Genomic DNA, 19,187 nt, shown 5'->3' with positions numbered 1-19,187 from the left:
CGCCTTGGAGATCCTGGCCTGCCCTGCCGCTAGCGTGTTATCGGAGCGTGTTTTTAGTGCCGCTGGGAGAATTATAACTGATAAGCGCACTCGCCTGTCAACTGACAATGCTGACAAGCTGACCCTTATCAAAATGAACAAGGGCTGGATTGGGCCAGACTTCTCATCACCACCAAATGACAGCAGAGTAGCATAAACTCAAATCCACTGTGTTATTTCGGGAGGTGTATTCACATGCACCGCTTCACACCCACACATGGGTATATGGTTCCTCATTTCGGCTGTTTTATGTTCTTCTCCTTATCCTCAGCCTCCACCACCACTATACCACCAGGGTGACCGTGGTCCGTGTTGCCATTATTGAAAGTACCTCCGTCCTTATTTTTGTCAGATTTTGCTTGGAAGGCATAAGCAAAGACTAGGGGAGACACACTCCCCAATAATGGGAATAATGTTTGGAATATGCTGTACTGCATGGCTCTTGTAAGGGGCATTGCAAGTTGCTCCGTCCTAATTTTTGGCAGCTTTTGCTTGGAAGTCATAAGCAAAGACTATGGGAGACACACTCCCCAATAAGGGGAATAATGTTTGGAATATGCTGTACTGCATGGCTCTTGTAATGAGCATTGCAAGTTCCTCCGTCCTAATTTTTGGCAGTTTTTGCTTGGAAGGCGTAATCAAAGACTAGGGGAGACACACTCCCCAATAATGGGAATAATGTTTGTAATATGCTGTACTGCATGTCTCTTGTAAGGGGCATTGCAAGTTCCTCCGTCCGAATTTTTGGCAGCTTTTGCTTGGAAGGCATAAGAAAATACTATGGGAGACCCACTCCCCCATAATGGGAATAATGTTTGTAATATGCTGTACTGTATAGCTCTTGGAAGGGGCATTAAAAGTGTCTTGTTAAGCTACTGTGACCTCCACCACTTTTCCGTGGGGCATTAAAACCGTCTTTTTAAGCTACTGTGACCTCCACGTCTCTTCCAAGGGGCATTCAAACCATCTTGTTAAGCTACTGGGACCTCCACGTCTTTTCCGAGGGGCATTAAAACCGTTTGTTAAGCTACTGTGACCTCCACGTCTCTTCAAAGGGGCATTAAAAGCGTCTTCTTAAGCCACTCTGAACTCCACAGCTCTTCCAAGGGGCATTGAAATGTTGTTTTTAATTAATTCTAACCTCCACGACTCTTCCAACGGGCATTGCATTTCCTCCTAATTTTAGTCAGCTTTTGCTTTTCAATGCAAAGGCGAAAACTAATGGAGACACACTCCCCACTAATGGGTAGAAGGTTTTTAGTACGTCAGTTTCAAGGGGCATTGCAGTTCCTCATAATTTTTGGAAAGCCTTCCATTCACTGCTTAGACCAACAGTGCACAGGAGACCCAGTTGCTATAAATGGAAAAAATGGTTTAGTTAAGGCCCTCTGACCTCCATGTCATTTCCAAGGGGCATTGGAGTGCCTCAAAATTTTTGGTAGGCATTGCACTCACTGTATGCCCTATAACTGTGTAGCCGAACCGCTCCTTTTGTTACAGAAAAATATCCTACAAGACATATGTGGTTGACTGGCCTGATATTGATGTGAATCGTCCCTGTTCCTCCTGCTCTTTCTCCTTTGCCACCACCTCATCCATCATTTATCACCTGAAGCTTTGTTTTAACGGGAGTCATAGAACTGGGATAGTAGCAGGAAAACATCCAGCAATTCTCGGAGAAGGTAGGATATGCGCCAAAATGCTGACCACCTCAGGCCTAGCCGCTACTACATACTTGTGCTTGCATTCCAAGAAAACAAAGCAGATGCTAACTTGTATCATCATCATAATGGTCCTCACCTTGGCACTCTCAACTCCCCTGATGTAGAAGCCAGGGCCCACCGGAGCAGTCTGGTTCTCTGGTGGGCTCGTCCAATGCTGCCCTAAAGCAGGCCGGGCTAAGAAAAGTGTGTGGGGGGATGTTCCAAGGAGAAATAGGGGCGGCTGGGGACCGAGTATGGACACCCGTCCGCCCCCTGGAGGCTGGGGACCGAGTGTGGACACCTGGCCGCCGGGCGGCTGGGGACTGAGTATGGATACCAGGCCGCCAACGCAGCCATGACGTGGTGGCCAGATTCCGCCTCCACATGCCTAAAAGGACCAATTTCAAGTGCAAGCAAGCATTATGGTATTGCTGCCTGGGGGTGGGTGGGTGGTTGGCTGCATATTTGCGCTTTCATTGCAAGGAATGGGGGAGGTACAATTGAACACTGCCCTGGGACAAGAACTTGCACGGATATAGTTAAAAGTCTGCATCTTCTGATGCGGCAAGGATGACTTCTGATGGGCACACTTTTAGGCAGTGACCTGGGAGTCAGAGATGCTTCCAGGGGTCTTCCCCATGCTGTTCCCATGTCTTTTCAGCACTGTATGCATGTGTCACACAGCACATGGCCAGATAAGGTTGCAAAAACGCATAAAAAATGCTACTTGTGAACATAGCCCAAGGTGTGGAGGAGTATTTTTTTTTTTTGTTATTTATTTTACCTTATACACAAGTCTTTACCCTGGAAAGGAACTTCCTTAACATATTTCACAGGAAAGCTGTTTCATTTTCGTTTTTGAACGTTTTATTGTGAGCCCGTAAAAGTGGCTTAATACCTCTGACCACGTTGTTGGCAGCAGTGACCTGGGGGTCAGAAATGCTTCCTGGGGCGATCCCCATGCTCTCCCCATGTCATTTGAGCACTGTCACTATCGTTTTGGGCACTTGTTAGGCCGCCGTAAAAATGCTCGGGTCTCCTATAGACTAACATTGGGCTCGTTGCTCGGGTCGAGCACCCGAGTATCACGGCGAGCTTGGCCCGAGCTTCGAGCACCCGAGCATTTTAGTGCTCGCTCAACATTAGACAAATTTAAAAATTCAAATAAAAAAGTATCAAGACCTTCTCATGATGAGGAAACTCTTTAGAAGTGTACAGATTTTGCATTGAGGCTCTGCAGTTTCAAGTTACACCACTGCCTTTGAGCCTGGTAGATGGTGGTATACGCGAGATATTACAGATTCTGCATTCAGACCTCTGTTTACTTCTTATCATTATGTACACAATGGGAATGTAAAAATGTAATGCAATTTAATGTCAACGTTTTATCATCTCTGTGTTGTTTTTAACATTTTCTCTCATTTTTACAGAATTCCTGGTAAAGTACTGATCTCTGGAGAAGAAAATGAATGGACGAATCAGCTTCCAGAAATGTTTTAGCTTATTTTTCCTGATCCTTATGTTCATGTTCGGATACTTATTTTACTACGAAAGACAAATAAAAATAATCAACAAATGGATTGAAGATTCTGTAAAATTGCAGGAGAGAAATAAACCTGTGAATAATTTGACTTACCCAGCGTTCAAGCACCCTCTGGCTCCTCCGTACTCATTTCCATACAAGTTCCTCATTAACCAACCGGAAAAGTGCAAGAACCGGAAACCTTTCCTTGTTATAATGGTGGTTGTACGGTGCCAGGACTTGATATCTAGACATACAATCCGAGAAACATGGGGAAATGAAAGTATTTATGATGTTGAGGTGCTCATGATTTTTCTGGTGGGTCTACCTCAGATTGCTCCGAACTAAACCCAGGATTTGTTAGAGGAGGAAAGTATGACCTTTGGGGACATCGTACAGCAAGACTTCATGGACACCTATTACAATTTGACCCTAAAAACATTAATGGGTATGGAGTGGGTGACCAAATTCTGTCCTTCTGCGAGCTACGCCATGAAGGTAGACAGTGACATGTTTCTTAATGTAGACTACCTGATTCATAATGTTCTTTATCCAGACTTACCTGTTCGTACAAATTACTTTGCAGGAGCCCTAGTTGAGAACTCGAGAGCTGTGAGGAACAAGGCCTCTAAGTCATATATACCTAAGGAAATCTATCCAAATGATACCTACCCACCCTATGGCTCTGGAGCTGGATATGTATTTTCACTTGACATGGCAAACAAAATCTATAATGCAGCACAAGAAATTAGGGTCATCCCAGTGGAAGATGCTTTTATGGGAATTTGTTTGTATGAGCTCCACATTCCCCTTAGTGAATCCCCTAAAGGTGCATTTATCACATATAGGCTTAATTATGACCACTGCAAATTTAGGAATGTTGTCAGAGTGCAGGATTACTCTGGAGAAGAGCTAAGGAATATATGGGCAGACTTTCAAGCTAAGAAACCTCAGAAATGCTAAGAAATTAGGAACATTTTTTATGAGAAATGGGGTGTTTTCTCCTGAAATATCACATGACAGAGGGTCTCGGTGTATGGGTCCTTAGTAGCCAACGTCTCTAAGTTATTTTCTCCTTTGAGCGTTCCTGAACTCCTGGGTGCCACTACAGACAATCTCCTGAAACTGTCCCTAGGTGTTTAACACACACTCTGAATCCAGTCTGCAATATAAACGGAGGAAGTTATGTAAATTTGACATAGAAGCCATAGAAAAAGGAGTTGAGGACTACTCCGAAACACATTTGACAAATTCATATTTCGACCCAGCCATCATTGTTGTGTCTACTGGAAAGTTTGGCTAAATCATACAAGGATTACTTAGAACATTTGAACACAAGTGTTAATGTTGTGGAACTTCAAGTTATTGTGTAAGTCAAGCAAGTTATACAAGTCTTATGTAGTACGTGGACAACGCTGAAAGCAGATTGACATTATGCATCAAGGTTGAAGCCATGAGTAAGCTTGAAGTCTATACGAGTGTTCACATTCTGCTACATTACAATAGTACAAAACTATACCAGTGCACACTATATCCATGTGGTTTTGGGACATCTGCCAACATTGTGCACGTAGTCAATACTGGACAAATATTGCTTGCTATGTACAGTACATGGAGTGATTCACCATAATCAGCTGGGCTATACAGTTTTATTTCAGAGGGTCTCGCAATGTGTGACTTTTTATTATTTCAATACTTTTGACTGGATGTAGGTTCTGCTATTTGAAGGGTTTACAGTTATTATTTTATTCTTTTCTAAATGCTTTGTATTTATATGTATTGCATTTAATATATACAACCCCTCGCAAAAATTATGGAATCACCGGGCTCGGAGGATGTTCATTTAGTTGTTTAATGTTGTTGAAAAAAAAGCAGACCACAGACATGGCACAAAACGAAAGTCATTTCAAATGGCAACTTTAGGGCATTAAGAAACACTAAAAGAAATCAAGATTAAAAATGTGGTACTCAGTATGGGTAATTTTTTTCAGACCAAGAAGAGGGAAAAAATTATGGAATCACTCAATTCTGAGGAAAAAATTATGGAATCACCCTGTAAATTTTCATTTCCAAAACTAACACCTGCATCAAATTAGATCTGCTCGTTAGTCTGCATCTAAAAAGGAGTGATCACACCTTGGAGAGCTGTTGCACCAAGTGGACTGATATGAATCATGGCTCCAACACGAGAGATGTCAATTGAAACATAGGAGAGGATTATCAAACTCTTAAAAGAAGGTAAATCATCACGCAATGTTGCAAAAGATGTTGGTTGTTGACAGTCAGCTGTGTCTAAAATCTGTACCAAATACAAGCAACATGGGGAGGTTGTTAAAGGCAAACATACTGGTAGACCAAGGAAGACATCAAAGCATCAAGACCGGAAACTTAAAGCAATATGTCTCCAAAACAGGAAATGCACAACCAATCAAATGAGAAAAGAATGGGAGGAAACTGGAGCCAATGTCTATGACCGAACTGTAAGAAACCGCCTAAAGGAAATGGGGATTTACATACAGAAAAGCTAAACTTAAGCCATCATTAAAACCTAAACAGAAAAAACAAGGTGACAATGGGCTAAGGAAAAGCAATTGTGGACTGTGGATGACTGGATGAAAGTCATATTCAGTGATGAATCGCGAATCTGCATTGGGCAAGGTGATGATGCTGGAACTTTTGTTTGGTGCCGTTCCAATGAGGTTTATAAAGATGACTGCATGAAGAAAACATGCAAATTTCCACAGTCATTGATGATATGGGGCTGCAAATCAGGTAAATGCACTCAGGAGATGGCTGTCATTACATCTTCATTAAATGCCCAAGTTTACATTGATATTTTGGACAGTTTTCTTATCCCATCAATTAAAAGGATGTTTGGGGATGATGACATCATTTTTCAAGATGATAATGCATCTTGCCATAGAGCAAAAACTGTGAAAACATTCCTTGAAAACATTCCTTGAGAGAAGACACATAAGGTCAATGTCATGGCCTGCAAATAGTCCAGATCTCAATCCAATTGAAAATCTTTGGTGGAAGTTGAAGAAAATGGTCCATGACAAGGCTCTAACCTGCAAAGCTGATCTGGCAACAGCAATCAGAGAAAGTTGGAGCCAGATTGATGAAGAGTACTGTTTGTCACTCATTAAGTCCATGCCTCAAAGACTGCAAGCTGTTATTAAAGCCAGAGGTGGTGCAACAAAATACTAGTGATGTACTGGAGTGTTCTTTTGTTTGTTTGTTTTTCATGATTCCATAATTTTTTCCTCAGAATTGAGTGATTCCATAATTTTTTCCCTCTGCTTGGTCTGAAAAAAATTACCCTTACTGAGTACCACATTTTTTATCTTGATTTCTTTTAGTGTTTCTTAAAGCCCTAAATTTGCCATTTGAAATTACTTTAGTTTTGTGCCATGTCTGTGATCTGCTTTTTTTCAACAACATTAAACAACTGAATGAACATCTTCCGAGCCCGGTGATTCCATAATTTTTGCCAGGGGTTGTAGTCGATTTGATTAGTTCTTTGTACTATTATGTCTGCTGGCTGTTTTTCAATTTCCCTTGCTATTATAAGCTCAGATATTAAACTCTTTGCTGCAAACGCTTTGAGAACCGGCATAAACTTTTAGTTTATTTTTATAATTTAGGAAATTTTTCACAGTCCAGACTTAAGCTGATAAACAATCACAGAACATCTGGACAAAGTTTTAATCTATGAAATCTAAGAAAAGCTAAGAAAATAGGAATATTATTACAAAACTAAATACGCAGGCTGTGTATAGTGAGGAAAGTATACACAAGGTGTTCAGCCTGGGAGTCAATGGAGAGATTCCAGACATTGAGTATAGCGTGAAAGCAGTACAGGAATGAAGTTTTTCTGATACATGAGAGCTAATGGAGGTGGCAGTATCCTGTCCATATAGGCCTTATATCCAGCTATATAGAGAGGTCTGAAACTAGGAACTAGAGATGAGCAGACCGTAGGATGTTTGGGTTGGTTGGGTTCGACCGAACTGTAATTCAAAGTTCAGTTCGGGCATCAGAACTTGAACCGTACTTGACCCCAACACCAATAAAAGTCAATGGGGACCCAAACTTTTGTTCTTTAACCCCTTAAGCCCCGAGGGTGGTTTGCACGTTAATGACCAGGCCAATTTTTACAATTCTGACCACTGTCACTTTATGAGGTATTTATTCTGGAACGCTTCAACGGATCCCCCTGATTCTGAGACTGTTTTTTCGTGACATATTGTACTTCATGATTATGGTAAAATTTCTTCGATATCACTTGTGTTTATTTGTGAAAAAAACAGAAATTTGCCGAAAATTTTGAAAATTTTGCAATTTTCAAATTTGAATTTTTATGCCCTTAAATCAGAGAGATATATCACACAAAAGAGTTAATAAATAACATCTCCCACATGTCTACTTTACACCAGCACAATTTTGGAACCAAAATTTTTTTTTTTTAGGGAGCTATAAGGGTTAAAAATTGACCAGCGATTTGTAATTTTTCCAACAAAATTTACAAAACCATTTTTTTAGGGACCACATCACATTTGAAGTCACTTTGAGAGGTCTTTATGACAGAAAATACCCAAAAGTGACACCATTCTAAAAACTGCACCCCTCAAGGTGCTCAAAACCACATTCAAGAACTTTATTAACCCTTCAGGTGCTTCACAGGAATTTTTGGAATGTGGAAGAAAAAAATGAACATTTAACTTTTTTCACAAAAATGTTAATTTAGACCCAATTTTTTTTATTTTCACAGGGGTAACAAGAAAAAATGGACCCCAAAATCTGTTGCGCAATTTCCCCTGGGCACGAAGATACCCAATATGTGGGGAAAAAACACTGTTTGGGAGCACGGCAGGGCTCGGAAGGGAAGGAGCGCCATTTGACTTTTTGATTGTAAAATTTGCTTGAATAATTAGCGAACGCCATGTTGTGTTTGGAGAGCCCCTGTGTGCCCAAACATTGGAACTCCCCCACAAGTGACCCCATTTTGGACACTAGACCCCCAAGGCACCTATCTAGATGCATAGTGAGCACTTGGAACCCCCAGGTGCTTCACAAATTGATTCGTAAAAATGAAAAAGTGGTTTTTTTTTTCACTTTTTCATTTTTACGAATCAATTTGTGAAGCACCTAGGGGTTCCAAGTGCTCACTATGCATCTAGATAGGTGCCTTGGGGGGTCTAGTTTCCAAAATCGGGTCATTTGTGGGGGAGCTCCAATGTTTGGGCACACAGGGACTCTCCAAATGCAACATGGTATCCGCTAACAAATTGTCGGCTCAAATTGTTAGCGGACACCATGTTGCGTTTGGAGGGCCCCTGTGTGCCCAAACATTGGAGCTCCCCCACAAGTGACCCCATTTTGGAAACTAGACCCACCAAGGCACCTATCTAGATGCATAGTGAGCACTTGGAACCCCCAGGTGCTTCACAAATTGATTCGTAAAATGAAAAAGTGTTTTTTTTTCATTTTTTCATTTTTACGAATCAATTTGTGAAGCACCTAGGGGTTCCAAGTGCTCACTATGCATCTAGATAGGTGCCTTGGGGGGTCTAGTTTCCAAAATGGGGTCAATTGTGGGGGAGCTCCAATGTTTGGGCACACAGGGACTCTCCAAATGCAACATGGTATCCGCTAACAAATTGTCGGGTCAAATTGTTAGCCGACACCATCTTGCGTTTGGAGAGCCCCTGTGTGCCCAAACATTGGAGCTCCCCCACAAGTGACCCCATTTTGGAAACTAGACCCCCCAAGGCACCTATCTAAATGCATAGTGAGCACTTGGAACCCTCAGGTGCTTCACAAATTGATTCGTAAAAATGAAAAAGTGAAAAAAAAAACACTTTTTCATTTTTACGAATCAATTTGTGAAGCACCTAGGGGATCCAAGTGCTCACTATGCATCTAGATAGGTGCCTTGGGGGGTCTAGTTTCCAAAATCAGGTCACTTGTGGGGGAGCTTTAATGTTTGGGCACACAGGGACTCTCCAAATGCAACATGGTATCCGCTAACAAATTGTCGGGTCAAATTGTTAGCGGACACCATGTTGCGTTTGGAGAGCCCCTGTGTGCCCAAACATTGGAGCTCCCCCACAAGTGACCCCATTTTGGAAACTAGACCCCCCAAGGCACCTATCTAAATGCATAGTGAGCACTTGGAACCCCCAGGTGCTTCACAAATTGATTCGTAAAAATGAAAAAGTGAGAAAAAAAACACTTTTTCATTTTTATGAATCAATTTGTGAAGCACCTAGGGGTTCCAAGTGCTCACTATGCATCTAGATAGGTGCCTTGGGGGGTCTAGTTTCCAAAATGGGGTCACTTGTGGGGGAGCAATTTGAGCCGATTTTCCATTCAATTTGTTAGCGGACACCATGTCGCGTTTGGAGAGCCCGTGATGTACCTAAACAGTGGAGCTCCCCCACAAGTGACCCCATTTTGGAAACTATACCCCTCAAGGATTTTATTAAGGTTTATAGTGAACATTTTGAACCCAGAGGTACAACACAGAATTTGTTTACATTAGGTCATCATATTGAATAAGTTGTCATTAGTCTTGAGCGCAAGTGCTCGCTACTTGAGTTTGCATCGGGTACTCAGGTATGCACCATGTACAGCGTGTGCTCGAGTGACATGCTCGAGTCCCTGCTCCGCATGTTTCACGGTAATTAGACACCCAAAAAAAAACATGCGGGGATCGCTCGTGCATGGCAGGCAATCCCCGTAAAGTTTTTTTGGCCGCGAAGCATATGAGGCAGAGACTCGAGCATGTCACTCAAATACCCACGATACTCAATGCATACCAGAGCACCCGATGCAAACTCAAGTAGCGAGCACTTGCGCTCAACACTAGTCGCCATATCGTCATCTTTTTTTCTTACTTTTGAAAAAAATCCCAACCCCATCACAACCCTAACCCCAACCCTAACCCCAACCCCAACCCTAACACCAACCCCAACCCCAACCCTAACCCAAGCACAACCCTAACCCCAAACCCAGCCCTAACCCTAGCCCAATCCTAACCCAAGAGTTTATTTTTGACGCCGTTCCTCGTGCGGTATAAGTGATTAGACGACTTTATTCTTCGGGTCGGTGTGATTACAGCAATACCAGAATCATATGGGGTTTTTATGACTGACAGCTGTCACACACTAAAAGACGCATTTTTTTTAAAATCTAGTTTTTGCATCGCCATATTTTGAGAGCTATAATTTTTCCAGATTTTGGCAGACAGTCATGTGACAGCTTGTTTTTTGCGGGATGAGTTGACGTTTTTATTGGTGCCATTTTCAGGCACGTGACATTTTTTGATCGCTTTCTATTCCGATTTTTGGGAGGCAGAATAAACAAAAACCAACAATTCAGGAGTTGTTTTTTTTTTTTTTTTTATTCTGTTCCGCATGTGGTAAAATTGATAAGGTAGCTTTATTCTTCGGGTCAGTACGTTTACAGCGGTACCACATTTATATCATTTTTCTATGTTTTGCACTTTTACATAATAAAAGCAATTTTATAGAAAAAATTATTTTTTAGCATAGCTTTATTCTGAGAGGTATAACTTTTATATTTTTCGGCTGAAGGAGGTGTATGGCAGCTTGTTTTTTGCGGGACGAGATGAAGTTTTCATCGGTACCATTTTTATTTATATTTGTCTTTTTGATCGCGTGTTATTCCATTTTTTGTTTGGCGGTATGGTGATAAAGCATTGTTTTTTGCTTCGTTTTTTTTTTTTTTTTTTTTTACCGCGTTCACTGAAGGGGTTAACTAGTGGGACAGTTTTATAGGTCAGGTTGTTCCGGACGCGGCGATACCAAATATACATACTTTTGTTGTTTTTTTTGTTTTTTTTTAGAATAATATTTATTGATGGGTACATTATATTTTTATTTTTGGTGGATTTTTTTTTTATTTTTTTTTTAATATTTTTGCAATTTATTTTTTTTTTTCACTTTCTGAAAGTTTATATACTTCATTACTTTGTCCCACTCTGGGACTTTCACTTTTTTTTTCTCTGATCGCCTGCATGGCACAGGAATGCAGCACCATCCCTGTGTCATACAGGCTATCAGCGCTGCACAGTGAGAAGATTGTTTGGAGATGCACTGCGCATGTCCAAACAATCTTCCTGCTGTCTGGTGACCCGGATGTTGTCATGACGACATCGGGTCGTCATGGCAACACCCGGGAAGCCTTTGCAGACAGCGCTGGAAGCCGGAAGAGGAGGTGAGTATCTGCGATCACCTCCCCTTGCCCCCGCAATGCTGCGATCGACTTCGATCGCAGCATCGCGGGGGTTAATGTGCTGGGAGTGGTGCAGGACTGCTCCCTGCACATAGTATCGGGTGTCAGCTGTGACAATCAGCTGACACCCGGCGGCGATCGCGCCCGCACAGCCTGTGTGCGTGCGCGATCGCCATGACATACTAATACGGGTCTGGCTCTTAAGTCCCAGGGCACAGACGCGTATTAGTACATCAAATGTTGTTAAGGGGTTAAAGCTGCTGTAAAATGGTCATAGTAAGGGCTAAGGGGCTGCAAAAGAAAGCAAAATGGGATAAGAACAGGACAATTGACATGCAAACAAATGTGGATAGGGAAATGACATAAAATAACATAGAATAATAAAAAAAAAATAATAATGATCTTTAACCAGGAGGAAAAGGTCTAAGTGGAGGAGGAGATTTAGGAAGAGGTGGACGTGGCAGTGTAGGTGGAAGAGGAGGAGGTAGCCAACACTGTTTTTGTGTTTCGTTTTATTTATTTTTTTGGGGGGTACTCTGAAAACAGGCTCTGTGGGGACACTCTGTATACACGCCGTGTAAAACTCTACACTTTCGTTGGGTGCAAAGAATGAGGAGAGCATCAAATAGGGGAAACGGCTGTGGTGCTGCTGGTGGTGGTGTAGCTGCTGCAGGGAAAGAAAGGAAGTGTTCAACCTGTGCCTGCTACGCGCCCCAAATGAAAAACCTTCCTCTGGTGCTCGCAGGCGACAGGACATTCTGCGTAATTTTGGAGGCCCGAGTACCACTGGACAAATGGTGAGACCAGAACTAGTAGAAGTGGTTTTAGATTGGATGACTAAGAGTGCCTTTGGTTCCTTCGCTTTGTCTTCCACCCTGTCCCCTGCTGAAAGCACAGAGTTTGTACCTACGGCCCATAGTCATCTGTCTTGCACCTCTTCCCCTTGCAAATCAGGCAAGCAGTCTCAACCCCAAGTCATGCAGCTGTCACTTCTGATTTTTGATGACTCCGCTGGCTGTGCTTCTGTGGGCCACCCACTTGGCCCTGCCCCACAAGTGGAAGGAATTGAGTGCACTGATGCCCAACCACTTGTTCTGTTTGAGGATGACAATGTGGGAGGAGTAGTGCAAACGGTCAGCAGACCACCACAACACATTTCTGATACTGATGACGAAACACAGGTACCAACTGCTGTGTGCAGACCGGCAAGGAGGGCAGGGGTGAGGAATGGGTGGAAGATCATGTGGGGGAATATTATTATTATTTATTTTAGAGCACCATAGATTCCATGGTGCTGTACATGAGGGGTTACATACAAAACATAAATAGAAATAACAATGAACAAACTAATAGTGACAGACTGGTACAGAGGGAAGAGGACCCTACCCTTGTGACCTTACATTTTACAGGATAATGGAGAAGGAGACAGTAGGTTTGGTAGTTGCAGCAGCTCTGGTGTTGGAGAGGTGGTAGCTCTGCTAGTGGTGAGGTGGCAGCAGGGTCATTGTAGGCTGTAATCTGTTCTGAAGAGATGGGTTTTCAAGTTCAGCTTGAAACTTCCGAATGCAGGGGATAATCAGACGTGTTTGGGCACAGAATTCCAGAGGATGGGGGATACTCGGGAGACGTGTTGGAGGTGATTGAATGAGGAATTTATGATTATGGAGGAGAGAAGGAGGTCTTGGGAGGATGGGAGATTAGTTAGGAGATATATAGGGGAGACAATATATGGATGACTTTATAGCTTCTATGAGTAGGAATAGCTACTCTGTAGCGACTCGCATCGGAGCAGCAAAACCGAAGTCATAGATGCACTTTGTGCAAGCCACCACTACTAGGCAAGTCCTTAATAATGTTGAGCCACCCCCGTAGTGTTCGAGTTTGGTTCGTCGAACACCCATATGTTCGCCGAACTGTTCGTCGAACTGTTCGTCGAACACCTTCGAACACCGTTAAAACCAATGGCAGGCAAACAAAAACACATAGAAACACATAGAAAACACCTTCAAAGGTGTCCAAAACCTGACAAACTGCTCAGAAGACGCAACTAACACATGGAAAAGTGACAAGTACATATAGTCATGCGAAAAGAAAAGAGGTGGAGGAGCAAAAGGAGGGGGAGACACAGATATAGGCATGTCATGCCCTTCTAAAACCAAAAAAGTGCGAAGCCAACACGGCCAGTCCATTCCTGCTCGTGCGACTTCCGTGTCGCCGGGTTTGTGCCAGAGCCGCGGTGGACCCTAACAGCCAGCTCCCCTCTCCCAATACTGATGCCTGTTCGCTGGTGGGTCGAGCCCCCCCGCGGTGGGGGTGGAGTAACATCTGCAGAAGAAAGACCATCTTCCAGCCAAACTAAGATGTCTACTTCTTTTCGTGGACAATGTGATAAGATCCCTTTCATACGGACACGCCCATCGCTACAAATTCCAGATGAGGCACAAAAACAGCAGGTGCTTCAACGGATATCAAGTGCTCCTTCAAGTGGGCTCTCCTCCACCTCAATTTCAACATCACAAATACTCCAGTCCTCAGAGGTGTCACCCCAATCGCACTTGCTTCCTCACAGCTCTCAAGTCTCTAGCTGCCTGTCTAAGTATGGGGTAACACAGATGGTTGAGTCTGCACAGCTGTTTACTCATACTATAGCCTGGGAAACGGAGGTCTGCTCCAGAGCTTCTGTTAATCCAGACGAGGAAATGATCTGCACTGATGCCCAGAATCTTTATAAGTCGGATCCAGGACCAGATGAAGAAGGTTCTGAGCATAATGTAGACCCTCGTTCCCAAACTGTAACTCCTGTTGGTGGAGACAATGATGAAGACGATGATGAGACTCAAATACCTGATTGGAGTGACAACTTGACTTTTCGGTCAGGGCAGGAAGAGGTTGGCTCTGAGGACGACGGGTGTGAGAACACACAGGGTTATGATGATGAGGTTGGAGATCACACTTAATGTCAACCCACAGTCAGCCAGTCGATGAGGTCAGCAGAGGAGGTGGAGGAGGATGTGACTAGCTCAGGGGAGGGGGATGACTCGGTACCCGGGCCTTTGCCTGGCCTTGGGGATGTCGCGGTGGTCGGCTTCCTGGCCCGTACCCTGGGGTCACTCTTTAAAAGGGTGGATAATTTTTAATTTTATAAGAGTTCGTGACGCCACCTGTGGTATCTGGTGAGAAGCACCAGCGCTGCAGCAGTCCACTGAGGCCGGTGATAAGGCAGCTCGATGGTATAGCTCCCCACAGGTGGAGCTAGTTCTCAGGGCAGCGTATGCAGGGGGAATGCAGGACAGGTGAGACCCAGCTGGGTCAGAGCAAGAACGGGAACGGACACGGTAGTCACTTCAGTACCTTTTACTGGAGGAAATTCAGGCACATCCCGGAGCACTGTAGGGTGAAGGGTGCATATCAGGATCCTCCCCAATGAGCAGGTGTAGGGCCTCCTGTTTCTTGCCTCTGCGTAGTAAGTTTCTGACCTGCCTGGAGCTAGGCCTAACTTTGTCTCTGTCCTGCGCTAGCTGACCTTGTGGTAGGGCCTTCTCTTGAAGTTCACGCTTCCAGTATGCGGGGCCTAAGCATCTCCTGGCTCTGTTACATATCAGCACCTTAGCGATCCTGGGACTTGTAGTTCTCCAGGGATTCCGGTTATGCCTTACTGGGTCATAGAGATCCCGGTAAGCTCGGATCCGGTGTCCGGTAAATGCTTCGGGGTGAGCTGGTTAAGCTCCTCTGCCCCTTATGTACTAACTTGCCACTCGCCTTTGGCCTACTCGGGCCCTCACTAGGCTAAACACACTAAACACACTTGCCACGCTTCACCGATCTTATGGCGCTGGCACACCTTAAGCTCTATCTGGGCTCCCTGAATCTAGCTAGCAGGAGCCTCGTGCTCCACTGCTGAACTATTAACTGAGTTCTATAGACTAGGCTGCGCTCCACTGCAGATTGACCTCCCTTAGGCTTCTCTACTGCAGGAAATCTTCAGAGGAACTGAACTGCCTAGCTCCACCTTCCCTATTTATATCCCTAATGGGCTCCCTCTGCTGGTCTGAGGTGGAAGGTGGAGATGTGTGAATGTTTATGGGGGCCTCTTGTGGAGGATTCCATCAATGCACTCTTCTAGGATCTGTGATACCAAGCGCAGCGGGGCGTCACAGAAGCTATTGACGACGAGGTTACGTTGCGCCTTCCTGGACAGAGACGGAGTACTGGAAGTACGTCAACAACTGCATCCTCAACCACAACTCTGCCTCTGACCACAAGTCGTAGTGGGTCTTCAGGTCACATGGGCTCTAAGCCTTGCATAGCCTGGGCATTTTTTCAAATCGATAAGGATGACCCAACTCGTGTTATCTGTAATATTTGTCACCAAAAGCTAAGTAGAGGCCAAAAAATCCATAGTTTGAGTACTTCATGCATGTACCATCACATGGATATGAAGCATAAGTTGCAGTGGGAAGCTCACTGTGCTACAATGCGGCCTAGCGGGCTGGGCCAACCACCGTCTGCCCCATCTTGTGCATCCGCAGCCTCTTCATCCTCTGTGACTGGGGGGACAGCAGTCACACATGTTTTTGGACGCAGACCTGCCACCTCTTTACCCGCAACAGCCAGTGTGATTGGCAGGTCGTCAGTTCATTGGGAAGTGGAAACATCTGCTGGTGTTGAGCGCTCCACGGCATCGAGAGCACCACCTTTGGATCAAGGCAACCTAACATGTCCGCCTGCATTTTCCTCACAGACCGGCAGTTAGCCGGGGACACCCTACTCAACCCCGTCTAAGCACAACAGCCAGCCCTCGGTCCCTCAGATGTGGAAAAGTAAAAGACCATTTCCTCCTAGCCAAGACAAAGCTAAGAGGTTGAATTTCACCATATGCAAGCTGTTGGCTACAGAAATGCTGCCTTTACGCCTGGAGGACACAGAGGATTTTCGAGACCTTATGTCCGTCGCAGTGCCCCAGTACCAGATGCCCAGTCGGCACTACTTCTCAAAGAAAGGTGTGCCTGCGCTCCACCAGCATGTCGCACACAACATCACCGCTTCTTTGAGAAACTCTGTGTGTGACAGGGTGCATTTCACCACAGACACTTGGACGAGTAGGCATGGACAAGGGCGTTACATGTCGCTGACTGGGCACTGGGTAACTATTGTGACAGCAGGACAAGGGGCTGCTGTCCAAGTCTTACCGTCCCCACGACTTGTGCGTCAATCCTCTCTATCTCGAAGTTCCTTCACTGCTTCTGCCTCCTCAACCACCTCTCGGTCCTCCACCTGCACCCAAAGCCTTGTCTGGTAATGCCACCTGCTTTCTAACTGCGCAGAAGGAATCCTGCACACCTCCTTACTATGCTGGCAGCAGGGCTCAACGGCATCAGTGTTTACTTTGAAATGTCTGGGAAATGTGAGTCACACAGCTGAGGAGTTGTGGTCAGCTCTGGAGACCCAGTTTCATGAATGGTTGTCTAGACTGGACCTGCAACCAGGGAAGGCCGTGTGCGACAATGCTGCAAACCTGAGTGCGGCCCTTCGCCAGGGCAATGTCACACACGTGCCTTGTATGGCTCACGTGTTGAACCTGGTTGTCCATCAATTTTTAGCCCACTATCCCGGACTAGATGGCCTTCTGCAGAGGGCACGGTCGCTGTGTGCTCAATTCCGCCGTTCGCATCCCGCAGCTCAATGACTTACATCTCTACAGAAGTCGTTGGGCCTGCCAGTTCACCGGCTGAAATGCGATGTGCCGACACGGTGGAATTCAACTCTGCACATGTTGCAGCGACTGTGTCAGCACCGACAAGCCCTGGTGCAATACGTTCTGACGTATAGCCTGGGCCAACGTGATCCAGAGGTGGGGCAAATCACGCTGCAGGAGTGGTCTCAGATCAGGGACCTATGAAGTTGACGCGCCCCCTGGGCCGTGGGGTACCCGGAGCTGGGGGTTGTAGTCACTGTGGCGGTGACCTGGTCCGTGACCCAGGGCGGTCAATCCAAGGGTAATTTGTATATATGGGTTTTATAATGTCCGACTATGCCACCTGTGGAGTGCAGCCAAAGGGGCCGCCGCGGCGGAACAGTCCCCTGAAGCTGGTGATTTTGCAGCAATGGTATTATTACTCCCCACAGGAAGAGTGTAGCTTCAGGGCAGTGTGGGTGGATGATGGTGGTTGTGGTGCAGGGAGTCAGTAATGAACACAGAGTCCGTGTGATGCAGTCCCAAGATCTTTACTCACAGTTGTTGCAGTCCAGATTACAGGTACCAGAGCAATCTCCCCCGTCGTGCTGTGCATACTCAGTGAGGGGCTCAGTCCACCCCCAGATAGCTCCGGAGTACTTAGCAGGACCCCCTTCTGTGTGTCCTTTCTCTGGCCTTCTCCCTGCACCTCACACCCAGTGACACTTCTATCCGGTATCCTCGGGCCTTGGCGGGTGACGTGTGTTCCGTCCCCTGGGTCCTATGTCCTACCTTCTTAGTGAGACTGGTGTGGACTTTGGCCTGCAGTACATGAAATGCTGCAGCCTCCGGTTTCTAGTTGAGCCTTGCTGTTTCTCCGCTAGTTGAGGGACCGGTTCCCCTTATCTGGCCTGACCCCTCTACCTCCTGGTAGCAGCGGGAGTACACATGGCCTTCTGCACGGCCCGTAGCCTTAGGGTCCCTTTGGTTCCTGGACCCTTCCTGCTCCCACTCCTCTCTTCTCTCCTTCAGTCCTGGGCCTCCCAGGCTAGGCCAGCCTCCGGAGCAGAGCTCATGCAGAGCCTCTGCTCCTGTCACTTTTCCTCCTCTGACTGGCTTGCTCTTTCTAAGATGGCTTCCTATTTATACTCTCCCTATCATGTGCTCCCCTAAGCTGCTCCCCTAAGCACCCACTACATAGGACCCTCTCGCCAGCTAGGGACCTGGGACTGTGCTCTCCCTTAGGAGCAATCTCTCCCTACCCCCACTGCGGGTATGTGTTGGATGCAGGTGTTAGGGTCCCGAGCCATACGCCTTCCTTACCTGAGGGTGAGATACCACACCTCTGGGTGAGATGCAGTAACTCTGTGGTGACTGAACCCTCAGGGGTGCCACACACCCTTCTACACAGTTTTGAAATATCAGCATGACTATTCCGGTGATTTACATGCTGGAGCACACATTAAACAGAATTCAGAGTCAGGTGGTGGGACAAGAGGAGGTGGAGGAAGTAGAGGAGGAGTCATATGCGAAAGGGTTAACATCTCCAAGGTCCAGACGGTCGGCAGCACCAAGGCGTCAGGCATGGGAGGGTGTGGGAGAGGGATTAACCAGGGCGCATGGTAGCAGCCAAACTGTTGAGGAAGGTGCAGGAGCCGAGGAAGAAGTGTTGGACGAACTGGCGATGGGCATGGAAGACTCATCAGATGAGGGAGACCTTGATCACATTTCTATTGTGCGAGGTTGGAGGGAGAGGGCAGAGGAAGGAAGCATGATTCTTACCTAGCTACCAACACAACAAGGACTTGGTCCTCCTGGATGAGCAAGACACACGAGTGCCTTCTCGCTGCACTACCTGCAACATGACCCTCGGATTGTCAGAATTCGAAGTAATCCTGACTACTGGGTTGCCACACTCTTAGATCCCCGGTACAAAAGTAAATTTGCCTAAATAATTCCTGCCATAAAGAGGGATGCACGCATGCAG

General features: G+C 45.6%; 1 pseudogene; it reads left to right on the top strand.

The window, feature by feature from the left end:
- Positions 1-3,176: 3,176 nt before the first annotated feature.
- LOC141165351 (beta-1,3-galactosyltransferase 2-like) lies at positions 3,177-5,065 on the top strand (annotated as a pseudogene).
- The last annotated feature ends 14,122 nt before the right edge of the window (positions 5,066-19,187 follow it).

This window comes from Phyllobates terribilis, unplaced genomic scaffold (assembly GCF_046119375.1).
Source record: "Phyllobates terribilis strain yellow unplaced genomic scaffold, ASM4611937v1 Scaffold_11__3_contigs__length_659146591, whole genome shotgun sequence".
NCBI classification, from domain to species: Eukaryota; Metazoa; Chordata; class Amphibia; order Anura; family Dendrobatidae; genus Phyllobates; species Phyllobates terribilis.
Note: the sequence above shows the minus strand (reverse complement) of the source record. Positions and strands in the feature narration are given on the sequence as shown.